The sequence below is a fragment of the Sander lucioperca genome, chromosome 11 (genome assembly GCF_008315115.2).
Source record: "Sander lucioperca isolate FBNREF2018 chromosome 11, SLUC_FBN_1.2, whole genome shotgun sequence".
Lineage (NCBI taxonomy): Eukaryota > Metazoa > Chordata > Actinopteri > Perciformes > Percidae > Sander > Sander lucioperca.
Genome location: NC_050183.1, coordinates 32,967,574 through 32,973,301, shown reverse-complemented (window position 1 = coordinate 32,973,301; position 5,728 = coordinate 32,967,574). Strand labels below are relative to the sequence as shown.

The 5,728-nt window shown below is 44.2% G+C and overlaps 1 protein-coding gene across 2 annotated transcripts in view; it reads right to left on the bottom strand.

The window, feature by feature from the left end:
• Positions 1-5,728, bottom strand: part of mcf2l2 (MCF.2 cell line derived transforming sequence-like 2) — a 286,969-nt gene that overhangs the window by 152,344 nt on the left and 128,897 nt on the right. The gene's annotated exons all lie outside the window — the stretch shown is intronic.

Genomic DNA, 5,728 nt, shown 5'->3' with positions numbered 1-5,728 from the left:
TTTACATTACATCTTTGGGGTCCACAGCAGTGTCTACCAAGGTAAATGTGATGACAATTTGCTGTTTACAATGCTTTACAAAATACAAATGTGTGACTACTGTTTTCTGGTCAAGGGTTAAGAGCTATTATAAAGTTATGTCATAATTGAGCTTGTGCTAAGTTGCTATGTAATGAAGCATTGCTTGGACATTAGATTTCCAGGTGGCTACAGTACAGTCTACAGTAGAGGAATAAACATTTGAGTCTTGAGTATTTTTGGATTACTTAAGGATAAAGAACACATTGGACATCAATGAAAATATTGAATATCACCTGTGATGTCGCTACACATTGAACTGTAATATGGGTTTATTGCTTGCTATGTTCTTGGCTGGTAATGGAAGTTCTGCAACAAGAAATACAAATTCCGGCAAACGGCAATGAACTAAGCTGAGTAGGGACAAAGAAGCAACAATCACCACAAAAGGCATTGGTATGCTTAAAGGCACATGCACACTGCACAAATAAACATCAAAGGGGGCATGAGCACCTGCTCCTTTTCTTCCTCGAGAGAAAGTGCCCTTTTTTCTGGATGCTTGTTTTTTTTATGAATATATGTATATTCCTGTTTGCACACAGCTTCCCTGTCAAACAAATATATTTATTGATTAAAAATATCAGGGCGAGAGATGAGACTTTGTCAAGTTCCAATGGCCGCCTCCCAGCTGCAGAGCGTTGTCACTGCCTGATGTGAGTCGAGTGCAGATGTGAGTCGCGCATGCTCAGATTTAAACGGTTTACGGCATAACGTGTCATACCCGATGTTAGTTGAGTCAGACCAGCTCTGGTCGAGTGCAGACGTGAGTTGCGCATGCTCAGATTTAAACGGTTTACGGCATAACATGTCATACTGAAATTTGTGAAATCCATAAAATAATAAACTTTTCTCTTTACATACAATAACAGAAGATGGAAATCATTTCAAAAACGTTTTAGCTATCTATGATTGTTTGATTGCTAACGTTAGCTCAAAATGCCATTCAAGTGACAGCCTTTGTTGTGTTTGATTGCTAACTTGTAGCTAGCAGTGAACGAACTTCGTTGTAGGTCCATTTTTACTGTATTGACATTACAGAAGTCTCTCGTTAGCATCTTGTAGGCTACTTGTCGCAAAGTGACGCATGCGCAACTCACATCTGCTCTTGTCGCAAAGTGACGCATGCGCGACTCACATCTGCACTCGACTCGCATCGGGCAGTGACACCGCACACATTGGCACATCAGATCACAGAAAGGCAGACAGCAGCAGCACCTTGCAGCTCCCAGTTGTGTTTTTCTTGGCTTGTGTGGACGTGAGTTGTGATGAACAAAAGACTAAGCAACCAGTGCCACAAATTTACAGCTAAGTAGCCAAAAAACAAAAGCAAATAAGTAAATAACGTGTGTCTTGTTAACATGCATGAGCTACTAGCTAATGTACTAAGTTAGCTAAGGTTTAGCTAAGGCAATATATCATGGCCGTACAGGCTAATGTACTAAAAATCTTTTATAGATAACACAAGCCTATAATTTCTGTACTCCAAAATGGCAAGCTCCCGGCGGAACGCCTTTCATCCCACTCACATAGGACACTTCACACCGCTGTCTTCGGACAAGAATACACCTCATGAGATCGATAATGTTGTCAGACACTTTTAGTAATAATCTGAGCCTGTCAATGGCAAAAAACGATCACTTTTAGTGAACAAAAATCAAGGGTGCACAATTGCCCCATTAGGTTACATTTCAGCTCGGTTTGGCGCCGGCCAGTCACTGTGATCTCGTTAAATACTAGACCAATTTCAAATATTTTTGTTCAAATCAGACTAATAGACACAGAAAAACCGAAATTACCCTTTAATGGAGACACTACAGGTGAATACAGGAAAAAAATTGTCTGACATCATCACAATCGCCACATTGATATGCAAAATAGCATTATAGGCGCAATATGTAATACTGACAGCTAGCGTTTAAAATAGCTACTGCAGTCCAAATTAAAAATTCTGGAAAGAGTCGTCTCCCCTGGCCCCTCCTCCCCAGACTCAAAGTTCACGGAGGTTGCCAGGTTGAGAATGCAGCATCCCACAATGTTGCTAAACGCTAGTATCACATAGCCAAACGTTACTCCACAGCACAGCAGCATTCCCACTATTGTTATTCGGTTCTTTCTTTATTAGTGGGAATGCTGATTCAGCAGCATTCCAACTATTGTTATTCGGTTCTTTATTATTATTCCGTAAGTTTTTTGGCTCTCCGTAACTTCTGCATACGTTCAGCTATTAAAACCATTCAACTTTTAAAATGTTCAGCTCTTTCAGCAGATGATGGGACTTCTGAACCTGAAAATTTCGAATTTCGAAGAGTCAATAATCCTGAGTAGACAGGGTATTGATGTGCTAGGTTTGGACACAAAAAGATATATACCATCCACATAAAGCATTAGTTTGTGCACTACCCCTCCTACCATAACACCTGGGAAGTTAATCTCCCCCCTTATGGCTGCTGCCAATGTTATATGGCTAAACAAAACAACAAAGGAGAAAGAGGTAAACCCTGTCTTGTTCCCCTTTCAAGAGCAAAATATCAGAACTTAACCCTTTAGATTGCACCGCAGCCTCTGGGTGTTTATACAGCACCTTTATCCACTGTTTAAAAATGCTGCCAAACCCATACTACCAAAATTTTGAACATATAGCCCCATTCAACCATATCAAACGCCTTTTCGGCATCAAGGGAAATCACAGCTATTGGAGATTATCTATCAGCCACAGACCATGCAATATTAATCTGCCTCTCTATATACCTCTAACAGAAGTGGAGCCAGTTCAGTTGCAAAATTCCTAAAACAAAATCAGCTGTTCAGCCATCAGGCCCCCGTTACCTCTTTAATTTCCTCTATAGTCAAATCGGCATCAAGGAGTTCTTTTTGCTCTTCTGTCAGTTTAGGAAGCCCTAGTTGCTCTATAAAGGAACACATTTCTTCATCAGTAGAGGTAAATAATGACCTATACAGATCAGTGTCAAATTCTTTAAAAATCTTGTTAATATCTACAGTTGCTGTAAAAACATCTCCAGAATTGGATCTAACTGCGGAAATAGTGGAAGCCAATTCCCTCTGTTTTATGTATCTAGCAAAAATGCGTTCTGCAACCCCACTTTAGTCCAGAACTGCCCCCAAGAACAATATTGTGGTTCCCTACAGCTTGTAATTTCTTTTCCAAATCTATATAAAAAAAAAGCCTGATCATCTACATTAGGTGCATATATGTTAGCCAGAATTAGTTCTTGCCCTTGTATTTCAGCCGGTATGATAACTTTCCAGAATTATCCTTAATTTGTTTAATTAATTTAAATTGCAGGTGCTTGCTAATCAGTGTAATGACCCCTCTACTCCTGTTAGACTTATGCATTTCTTGCAAAAGTATCACATCATGTTGTTGTTTTTTAAGACTGGACATAACCTTGATGGGATTCCCCAGCCCATTGACATTCCAGGAGTAGAAACATATAGAGCTTAAGTTAGACGACATAACTATATATTAAAATGTCAAAGCCATCTTCAGTTCAACTCCCTTCAAAGTTCATCTTTTCGGTCCACTATCCGTTCTCACTCCACACGCTTTGTCTGCCGTGCACTGCTACCGAAAAAAAAAAAATTGTCCAACCAGAGTCATACATAAGTAAATATGTCCAAGTAGGTTCCCAGGCGGTGACCTATATTAGCGCCAGTCCATGAGAAAGCTGAGAAAAAAAGGTAAACGGAAGCAGATAAAAGCAAATCCCACGTTGTGCCGACAAATCACTCCATATTTTTTATGAATGCCATCGCCTTTCGGGGGCATTCAAATGTCTTAATTCCATCATTGGCGTCTATTTTAAGTTTTGCAGGTTACAGGATTCTGAATCTCACCTCTCTCTAAGGGACCGTTCTGTATTTATGGAATGGACCACTGGAGGAAAATAGGGGAGGGTCATGTATTTTTATTCTTTGTTGAGGGGAGGGTCACCCAAGGTTTTTTAGTCTGGGGGGGGGACATCCAACTTTTGTATTCATGAAAACAGCAAAATTTCAAAGTGGCTTGTTTGGTGCATATTTGTCCATGTAGCTCTCAGTCTCGGCCCCCCATCGCTAGCAGATGGGTCCCTCCCTGTTTAGTCAGCCAGACAATTTGAGCTATAGCTTTGTAAAGACCGTGGGATTTCCCAAACTGAATAAATCCCGCCCGCACATATAACACAAAACTGCTTTGCTAGCTCCATCGTGTTGTAACTAAGACATCTGCTGAAAAAATAATTGTATTCATTAGCATGATTGCCGTACTGTTTAGTTCAAAAACATCCAAAACACCAAAGTACGAAAACATAGCGGACCAGACACAAGCTTTTATTTTGAAAAGTCGAAGCTCAGGGACCGCACCAGCCGGGAAAGCATGAGACGGGAGGTCTCCAGGCTGCAGCCAAACCCATCCATCCATCCATCTTCTTCCGCTTATCCGGTAACGGGTCGCGGGGGTAGCAGCTCCAGCAGGGGACCCCAAACTTCCCTTTCCCGAGCCACATTAACCAGCTCCGACTGGGGGATCCCGAGGCGTTCCCAGGCCAGGTTGGAGATATAATCCCTCCACCTAGTCCTGGGTCTTCCCCGAGGCCTCCTCCCAGCTGGACGTGCCTGGAACACCTCCCTAGGGAGGCGCCCAGGGGGCATCCTTACCAGATGCCCGAACCACCTCAACTGGCTCCTTTCGATGCGAAGGAGCAGCGGCTCTACTCCGAGCTCCTCACGGATGACTGAGCTTCTCACCCTATCTCTAAGGGAGACGCCAGCCACCCTCCTGAGGAAACCCATTTCGGCCGCTTGTACCCTGGATCTCGTTCTTTCGGTCATGACCCAGCCTTCATGACCATAGGTGAGGGTAGGAACGAAAACTGACCGGTAGATTGAGAGCTTTGCCTTCTGGCTCAGCTCTCTTTTCGTCACAACGGTGCGATAAATTGAGTGTAATACCGCACCCGCTGCGCCGATTCTCCGACCAATCTCCCGCTCCATTGCCCCCTCACTCGCGAACAATACCCCAAGGTACTTGAACTCCTTCACTTGGGGTAAAGACTCATTCCCTACCTGGAGAAGGCACTCAGAGTAGAGGTGCTGATCCTCATCCCAGCCGCTTCACACTTGGCTGCGAACCGATCCAGTGAGTGCTGAAGGTCACAGGCCGACGATGCCATCAGGACCACATCATCCGCAAAAAGCAGCGATGAGATCCCCAGCTCACCAAACTGCAACCCCTCTCCACCCCGACTACGCCTCGATATCCTGTCCATAAATACTACAAACAGGATTGGTGACAAAGCGCAGCCCTGGCGGAGGCCAACTCTCACCTGAAACGAGTCCGACTTACTGCCGAGAACCCGGACACAGCTCTCGCTTTGGTCGTACAGAGATTGGATGGCCCTGAGAAGGGACCCCCTCACCCCATACTCCCGCAGCACCTCCCACAGTATCTCCCGGGGGACCCGGTCATACGCCTTCTCCAGATCCACAAAGCACATGTAGACCGGTTGGGCATACTCCCAGGCTCCCTCCTGGATCCTTGCGAGAGTAAAGATCTGGTCCGTTGTTCCACGACCAGGACGGAATCCGCATTGTTCCTCTTCAACCTGAGGTTCGACTATCGACCGAACCCTCCTTTCCAGCACCTTGGAGT